Source organism: Rhinichthys klamathensis, unplaced genomic scaffold (genome assembly GCF_029890125.1).
Source record: "Rhinichthys klamathensis goyatoka isolate OS25496 unplaced genomic scaffold, OSU_Roscu_1.1 h1tg000703l_1, whole genome shotgun sequence".
Classification (NCBI taxonomy): Eukaryota; Metazoa; Chordata; class Actinopteri; order Cypriniformes; family Leuciscidae; genus Rhinichthys; species Rhinichthys klamathensis.
In genome coordinates this window covers 693,695-703,299 of record NW_026607124.1, presented here as the reverse complement: position 1 = coordinate 703,299, position 9,605 = coordinate 693,695, and the positions used below count along the sequence as shown (strand labels likewise).

Genomic DNA, 9,605 nt, shown 5'->3' with positions numbered 1-9,605 from the left:
ATGTAATATTTAGAAAGAAAACCTTGATTATAATCACTCATTACATATACATTGAAGCAGCAGTTTATTCCAAAATCCACACCCTTCACCCCCAAAATAAACATCATGTTTGCTGTCATGCTTTCTGGGTACTTGTCAATAATCTGATGGATTCAGTTCCATGGACAGTGATATTTCTGCAGGACTGTAAACATCAATCAATGCACACGAATTGTGTTATTGTGAGAGTTTAATGTTAATTGAAGATGCTATACAACAGGAAAACATAAAATACTGTTAGGCCATTCTTTTTATTCAGCACCTGGAGAACACTGTTACACTGTAAAGTCTTTATTACACTTAAAAACAGAAAAACCGAGGTGGATAAAACAGCAAGACGTGGGCTGTATGTTCTGTAGGGTCCAGACAAGACCATCCAACTTGCTTTGGAACAGTCGGCCCATCCTTTCAAAACCTATTGAAATAAATCATATGTCATAATTAAAACCAACACCAACACTGTTCTTGTTCATTTTGATTTCAAATAAATAAATAAACATAAATATAAACCGATGTAAAATGAAGCGATTAACTATGTTCAGGAGATTACACATGATTTTCCACTTTCTACAGTCTGGATTGTTACCAGATTACAGTTCATGTTGCCTACATGTTCATTCTTTATTATTTCCTAAACACCTTTTTAAACACCATCATTATAAGGACATTCTATTGCATTAGAACACATAATGTGAGAGATATTTGCTGGTACATCTGTAGTTGGCTAAAATGTAGTTGTCTGTTTGCACACGATGAAAAACAATATAAACTTTTTAGACGGTCCCTATCTTGGTTACCACACTACATTGAATATTCAACAAAGTGTGTATGCATTAAAAATATACTTACCCATTTTGATCGATTGTAGAAAATGTTGTAGTTCACAATCTTTGTTGTCAATATTAAGTAGCTGCTTCGAATCTGAAAAAAAATTGCTTCATTGACTATTTAATTGAAAAAGTTCTTTAACGTGAATGTGCGAATGTGCGAATATAAAACCAACTTTACCTAAGTGTATTCCTGTACTGCGGCTGTCCAACTTATCAAAGAAGGTGATTCTTTCAAATGTCCCGCCGTTTATTTATTCCCAACGATATGCTTGAGCGCATTCTTGCGCGTTATGGCAAAATCGTCGGGTTAATGAAGATGATTCTTCTGGGTATAAAAAAACCAGACTTAAAACACATCATGTCTTTCAGAAGACAAATTTTCATGATTCTGAGTGCTGAATATCAGGATTTGAATGTTTCAGTGAAGCTGGCTGTGTTGGGTAAGGATTATACGATCTTTATTACTTCAGACACAATGAGATGTTTCGTCTGTGGAAAGCATGGCCATAATAGACAAACGTGTCCTACAAAGAAGGATGCTGAACAAGTGAACCATGATGGGGATGAGTCAGTCACTGTTGTTGAGCAGATAAATCATACTCCTGATGAAAACTAAACTGATCAGCACTCTGAAAACGTTAGCGATGTCTTTAGTGAACCTAGTTCGTCTGGTTGTGTCGATAACTCTGATGTGGTCCCTATTGTTACTGATGTATCGAGTGAAAGCGTTGCTGGTGATCGTGTAGAAAAACGGGATGGTGCAGAACCTGTTGGTGTTGACAGCTCTAGGGTTTCTGAGCACTTTGAAGAACAAGTGGAATCTGAGGGAGCGACAAATGTGATGGATTCACAAACACTAGATAGCTTGTCACTCAATGATTCTAGAGATGTTGTGGAAAACGATGGAGGCTCTCGTTGTGATTCTGATAGTGAATGCTCAGATAGTTGCGGAGGCAGCATTGATGCAACCTCTCAGGGAAGCTCCACTTCTAAAACAAATGTATCCTGCTACACGGTTGAACAGTTGAATCATTTTCTTGATTCTACAAAATTGGAATGTATTTTCCAAATTTAAGGCTTTTCAATGAATCGTGTGCCATTGCCATGAGAAAAGCTACTTTAGAAGAACTAGATCAACCAAAACGTTATCGACTTAAGAAATTCATGTGTGATGTCAGAAAAAGAATGAAGACTCGATCTACGAAACACTATTAAGATTATGGTGAGTTTTGTGCTATTGCTCTTTGAATTTTTTTATCTTATCCCCATGGCTTCGTTTAATATTGGTTCTTTTAATATTAATGGTTGTCGGGGCACTGAGAAGAGAGATGCATTATTTGATTATTTACAGTTAAAAAAGACAGATATAGTCCTATTATAAGAGACACATACGAATGTTCAAAATCAGACGCAATGGCTGGCCGGATGGAAGGGTAGAGCACTGCTTAGTCATGGTTCAAACTTAAGTGCAGGTGTTGCAATACTTCTTTCATCACGGGTTGAATGTGTCAGGCTTTTGTGTCTGAAATAATTTCCGGTCGGATTTTACGAGTGGATATTACTTTAGGAGATTCTAATTTTTCTTTTTTTAATGTTTCTCTATGGCCGTTCATGTCGAGTACGACAAACTGCTTCCCGTTTTGAGCGTCTCTCTTCCAGAAATGACTTGTAGGCCTCCTGAGAGTCCCTGCGGCCGTTGTTAATTGCTGTGCGCCATTTGGTTCTGTCATTTGCAATTGCCTCCCAGTTGTCCAGGTTGATGGAGAAAGCCTGAAGATCCCTCTTAATGACGTCTTTAAAACGTAGATGGGGGCGACCATGTTTGCGGGGGGCATTTGCCAGCTCGCCATAAAGAAAGATTTTTGGAAGGCGAGTGTCATTCATTCGATATATATGCCCAGTCCAACGGAGGTGGCGTTCACTAAGGATGGTGTACAGGTCACTGGAACCAGTTCTCTCAAGTATGACAGAGTTTGGCACATGATCCTTCCAGCATACACCCAGTATGGAACGAAGGCAGCGAAAATGGAAGGCGTTGAGGCGATGTTCGTGCCTCCTGTATGTTGTCCATGTCTCACTTGCATATAGTAAGGTGCTCAATACACATGCATGGTACACACGGACTTTGAGGAGCATTGAGAGGTTCTTGTTGTGCCAGACACGCTTGCTCAATTTTCCAAACATTGATGATGCCTTCCCAATGCGCATGTCAAGCTCTGCGTCAAGGTTATTGTTGTTTGATACGGTGGAACCCAGGTAGGTGAATTTGTCTACCACAGATAGACATGTGTTGTTAATGTATACTGTAGGGTTTAGGGTTGCAGGTTGGGCAAGAATAACTGTCTTTTTAAGACTAATCTGCAAACCAAACTCTAGACATGCAGCAGCAAAAGATGAGCAGAGTAGTTGTAGATCTGCCTCTGAGTGGGCAACAAAGGCAGCATCATCAGCATAAAGCAGCTCACGTACCAGAATATGGCGCACTTTAGTCTTCGCCCGCAGTCTGGCCAGATTGAACAGTTTTCCTGAGCTGCGGGTATGTAGAAGGATACCCGAGTCATCAGGGAAGGCACGGCGTAGTAGGGCAGAGAAGAATATTCCGAAGAGGGTAGGAGCAAGGACACATCCCTGCTTTACCCCACACCTTATCTGGAACTCGTCAGAGCGAGTGCCTTCAGACTGTACAGTTGCCTTCATGCCCTCATGAAACTCAGTGATCACCTTCAGTAACTTTGGAGGGCAGCCAAGTCTTTGTAAAATGAGGAAAAGTCCAGATCGACTAACGTAGTCAAAGGCCTTGGTCAAGTCTACAAACACCAAGAACAGAGGTTTATGCTGTTCTATACACTTTTCCTGTAGTTGACGGACACAGAAAACCATGTCTGCTATGGAGCGGCCAGCACGAAACCCACACTGGGTTTCAGGGAGGATACGGTCAGCAAGGATTTGTAGACGTGGTAGAATAGTGCGAGCAAATATCTTGCCAGCAAGACTGAGCAGAGATATTCCTCTGAAGTTGTTACAGTCTGTACGGCCCCCCTTGTTTTTATAGATGGTGATGATGTTGGCATCTCTAAGGACATCTGGGAGATATCCACTGTTCCAGCACATCACAACCAGATGATGTAGGACAGAGGCAAGGACATCACCGCCTGCCTTATAAGCCTCAGGGGGGAGGCCATCAGCTCCAGGAGACTTGTTATTTTTCAGTGCCTTAATTGCAGATTTGACTTCCTCGATGGTAATGTCTGCATCCAGATCAGACATAGGGGGGAGCTCAGGAATAGCAGCAGTTATTGCCAGTGTGTTGGCTGTGACAGGCTGAGCATAGAGAAGGCTGTAGTGCTCTGCCCATCTCGCCAATTGAGATTCCATATCGGTCAGAAGTTCGCCTGATAGGGAACGGAGTGGAGAGGATTTTTTAGGGACTGGGCCCAAGGATTCTTTCAGACCTTCAAAGACACCTCGGATGTTTCCAGTGGATGCACTTAACTCAATACGGTCACACAGTGTGCTCCAGTAAGCCTGCATGGCTGTGCGAGTGACCCGTTGGACATTGCGGCATGCCTGCTTCAATGCTGCCCTATTTGAGCGAGTGTTATGCTGCAAATAGGACAGTCTGGCTGAACGCTTAGAGTCAATTGCAGGTAGGAGCAGGCTGGCATGGGTTTTGAACCAGTCAGGCTGTGATCTGGATCGCTTTCCAAAGATGGAAAATGCAGCCTTTGTGGTAACAGAGTGGAAGTGCTCCCAGGCAGCCGTGATATCCGCATGAGGAGGTGAAGAGTCAAAGCTGGAAGCAAGTAGTTCCTGGAACGCATGCTGCGACGCAGGAGCATAGGTTGCAGAAATATCCAGACGAGGAGTAGCCTTGGGCCTTGCGTAATGAAACTTGCTTGGGACCATCCTTAATTTACAACGAAGAAGGGCATGATCAGTGTCACAATCTGCTGAGTGCAGTGATCGGCAGTGTGTTACTTCTTTCAAGTGCTCACGCTTCACCAGTACATGGTCAAGTTGGTGCCAGCGCTTAGAACGTGGATGACGCCAGGTGACTTTAGAGGAACTTGAGCCCTGAAAGAATGAAGAGGGGACACAGAGTTTGTGGGTGCTGCAAAGTTCCAGTAAGCGCTGACCGTTGTCATTCATGTTGCCATATCCATGGCTTCCCAGAATATCAGGCCATGCACTAGAGTTAGCACCCACTCTGGCATTAAAGTCACCAAGGATAATCAAACGTTCGGTTGAGGAGGTCTTCTGAATAATGGAGCACAGTTGATTGTAGAATGATTCCTTTACATCTAGTTCGGAAGTCAGCGTAGGGGCGTAAGTGGCTACGATTGTAACTGGGCCACAGTTTGTGTGCAGACGCAGTGAGGAGAGACGTGAGGAGATGGGCACCGGTTTTTCCACTGAGGACAGTAGCTTGTTTTGGATTGCAAAGCCAACCCCGTGCATTGGTCTGTCACCATCTGGGTATCCGTTCCAGAATAATGTGTAGTTTTTTTCCTGGACAGAGCCAACACCGGTCAGCCAAGTTTCACTCAGGGCAGCGATGGAGATGTTAAGTCGGAGTAGTTCTGCATCAATCAGGGCTGATTTACGAGGTGAGACGCAGTCCATGTCAGAACTAACGCCAAGAGATCGCACATTCCAGCATGCGATGGAGGTATATGCGACAGTTGCAGGATGACGACCAGGTCGCGCCTGCCGTACACGCGAACCTTGCCGAGCAACGACAGCACTCTTAAGGACAGAGTGCTCCCGAGTTGCCAGTCGTGGAGGCTGAATATTAGACGTCATAATAGAGAGATGAGATGCTCATAGTAGAGAGCGCCCGGGCAAAAAAATTTAAGTGAAAGGATGCTCGCCCAGGTCAACCTTCCACCTCTGGACTCAATGCTACAAATTCCAACGGAACACAGATGTGTGACGGTTGGTGTAGTTATGAGTTGCCCCGCAGTGACCAGCTAACTAGGTCTATTGCCCCGTGACCATTGGCGAGGTGCTCTTCTGCTCACCGGGCGGCTGAGACAGACCGACTGAGGTGCTGTGACAGCAGGCACGATCTGATACTCAGCATACCAGCCCCTGCTGCCGGGCTAGCAGGGTGGACTGGATTTCGTCTGGTCTCTCGCCTTTGACCTGTCTGGCTTGCTTGAAGCTACCAGGGGTACAAGGCCCCCGCCAGCATAGCTCTCAGGGTCATAGAGACTCACAAGCTGTTCCGCCGCGGCAAGGCACCAGTCCATAGAACAGCATTTAATGCATTTAAAGCAACAACATTTAATGTTTATGCACCAAATATAGGGAATGAACGTATATCTTTTTTTCAAAAACTCTCTGCAGCTGTATCAGAATGTTCCCAGAATCGATCGTTGTTTTGGGGGGATTTTAACTGTACTTTAGATCAAGGTGTGGATAGGAATCATGAGGAACCTCATGCTTGTTCGGCTGAAGCTCTTAGATCTTTAATTAATTATTATACTGATTTATGGAGAGACAGTTTTCCAGGGGTTAGGCAGTATACCTGGCTCAAACAGAATTCTAATGAAATATCAGCAGCAAGACTTGATCGGTTTTATGTGAAGGCTAATAACCGGGGGAGTTTTTGTTTTTTGTTTTTGATTGGGACAGTGCATTTTAATGAACATAACATGGAGTACAAGCATGTAAAAATACCGGATTTTAGCCAAAGGCTAATTTCCATCCGTAGTTCCACGGGCCAGGATCATAGAACTCACAAAACATTGCAAAATAAAATTTTACATCTACAGTCAATTCATAAATTAGCTAAATCCTATATACAAAATTCACACAAGACTACATTCAACTTCACAAAACACTCATCCATATACAGGTTACAACAAAACAATTTAAAAAAAGGATAAAACCTACATACTACTAGTGTGTGCAGCTTTGATTTGCCCATAGCCATTTTTTCAGCTCGACTTTAAACGAGCTATATGTAGTATATCTTCTTAGTGTTCGAGGAAGACTATTCAACAGGTTCCCACCCCGGACAGACAGGACCGTCTGACCGAAGGTGGTACGCAGGCTGTGAGGTATTATCAAGTCTCCTCTAGTAGAGGCTCGTGTAGTCCTTAGAGAATTGTCTTTCGATTTAAAGGTGCCCTAGACTGTTTATTTTTTTTTTTTTTATAATGTTTCCTGGGTTACCCTTATAATGTTAGTATGTTTTTTAGATAAAAAAATAATCATAATTTAGAAATAAATGGCATTTTTCCTAGCCTGCTTTTAGCCTCTGATTTGAACACTCTGTTTGAAGGGGCGTGTCTCTGTGGGATTCAGTGTAACCGCGGCCACTGCTGTGATTGGCTGTGGGATTCAGTGTAACCGCGGCCACTGCTGTGATTGGCTGTGGGATTCAGTGTAACCGCGGCCACTGCTGTGATTGGCTGTGGGATTCAGTGTAACCGCGGCCACTGCTGTGATTGGCTGTGGGATTCAGTGTAACCGCGGCCACTGCTGTGATTGGCTGTGGGATTCAGTGTAACCGCGGCCACTGCTGTGATTGGCTGTGGGATTCAGTGTAACCGCGGCCACTGCTGTGATTGGCTGACATGCTTGCATATGAAATAGCAACGCATTACATGTGAAACTCTCTCCCAAATACTTTTACTACTGCTATTATACGTTTTTACTATACCAGCTATCGAGATTAACAAATCGTGAGATGTTTTTAAAGTATTTAGATCTATTCCATCACATAAAATGTTGCCGTGATGAGCATTGAGCAGATGACAGTGTGTTGATCGCGAGAATGAAGATCGTATCATTGCAAAGCAGTTTCTGCACTCTCTCTGCTTTCCCCAATGCAAACACGATGATGTAAATACAGTAAGAGCTTCGTTGTGCAGTAACGTGCGTCATTGATTTCATAACGAGTTTGGCAAGTGTCCAGATAAACTCGCGCTGTGTGGAAAGATTGTTCTTTGATCGCTTTCTGTATATAATTTGTTCACAATTTAAATACGATTATTTTCATCCTACTAAAAGAAACGATGTGAAGCTGATATTTTAGTCACTGGCTTGACTTACTGATGCATAAACAGTATTGAACGATTTTGAGAGAAAGATTACCTGTCTGAACTTGAACAATTACACATCAGAAAGTGTTGCTTGGTAGCTCGATCCGAGGCCAGCTCTGTATTGGCCCAAGTTGAGGAAACAGTCGGTGAAATGTTTGGAAATTTCCAGAGAAAATAAAATTAACCCATTGTTTCTTCAGAGGCTCAAATAAAGGAACTAAAAAATACTTTTGTGTTCATGTGTACATCCACACTGAGCAACTGCCATGCTTCGGCTGCGCAGTTCCACCTGGCATTGAGGGCTGGCATTATGCAAATATTTGGAGGCGTACATATTAATGATCCCGACTATTGCGTCACAGTCGGTATTGTGTGGAGAACCGACCGTTTTTCAGGGGTGTTTTTCATAAACGTGAATTAAATGAGAACGCGAAAACAGTCCAGTTTGAGATTCACTCTATGTCATGTCCATGCACTGAACTCTTGTTATTTGACTATACCAAGGTAAATTCAATTTTGAATTATAGGTCACCTTTAATAAAGTCCTTCAGGAAAGAGGATTCCTCTTTCACATATATTGGAAGAAATACATTTCTCTTAAAGAATCTTCTGGAGGAAAGAGGAAAAGGAGCATTGATTTAAATAAAATGGATGCCCCTACAGCTTTTTTTTTTTTTTTTTTTGGACTAGAAAAAAAGTCCAGAGATAAGAAGTATTTTTATCAGTTAATGGACAAACAATAACTGATCAACAGGAAATCAATGCTGTTGCTTTGTCTTTTTATAAGAAATTGTATATCAGGCAGAAGCATGTGAAGAATCTGTTGTAAATTAGATCTTCCTCAGGTCCTAGAACAAGATAAAAAAGATTTAGAGAGTTCTCTTGATTTTTTTGAGATTTCAAAAGCAGTTTTAGAGCTGAATCCTGGAAAGTCTCCTGGGATAGATGGCCTGACAGCAGAGTTTTATAAATGTTTTTGGGATTTGATGGGACAGGATTTTTATGAAGTTTTATTAGAATGTTTTGATCAGGGGATTGTCCGAAGAGCTGTCTTGAGTTCCTGAAAGAGCTCCTTTCTTTCTCCTAAAGAAAGGAGACTTGGGTTTTCTGAAGATTTGGCGCCCTGTATCACTTCTAAAGGTGATGATACACGGGGCAACTTTTTGGGCAATGTTGCCGTCAACGGGCAACCAGATGAGACACAGGGCCCACGACCGATCTAAATTATCCAGATAGAAATGTATTGCCCATTTTCAATGGGAAAGTACCCAAGCAACAATCGCTCGGCAAGATTGCCCAGCAACATTGCTCAAAAAGTTGCCCTGTGTATCATCACCTTTACTGTTGATTTGAAGATATTGTCAAAGGCTATAACAAATAGATTAAAGCAATTCATATCAAGTGTTATTCATGAGGATCATACCTATATTGTATTCCCAAACGAACCATTTTTGATAAGAGATTTGATATCTATTGGGAAAAGAGATGCATTGGACATAGGTTTTCTTTCTCTTGATCGGGTAGATCATGTATATCTTTTTAAAACTTTAGAGGCTTTTGGTTTTGGGTCCAATTTTGTGTCTCTTATTAAAGGGATACTCCACTTTTTTTGGAAATAGGCTCATTTTACGACTCCCCCAGAGTTAAACTGTTGAGTTTTACCGTTTTTGAATCCATTCAGCCG

General features: G+C 42.4%; 1 long non-coding RNA gene across 1 annotated transcript; it reads right to left on the bottom strand.

Moving 5' to 3' along the window:
- Positions 1-271: 271 nt before the first annotated feature.
- Positions 272-1,051, bottom strand: LOC130076878 (uncharacterized). Its single transcript, XR_008805696.1, has 2 exons — positions 889-1,051; positions 272-454 (listed from the first exon to the last, which is right to left on the bottom strand). It is a non-coding gene; the product is annotated as an uncharacterized LOC130076878 (long non-coding RNA).
- Positions 1,052-9,605: the final 8,554 nt, after the last annotated feature.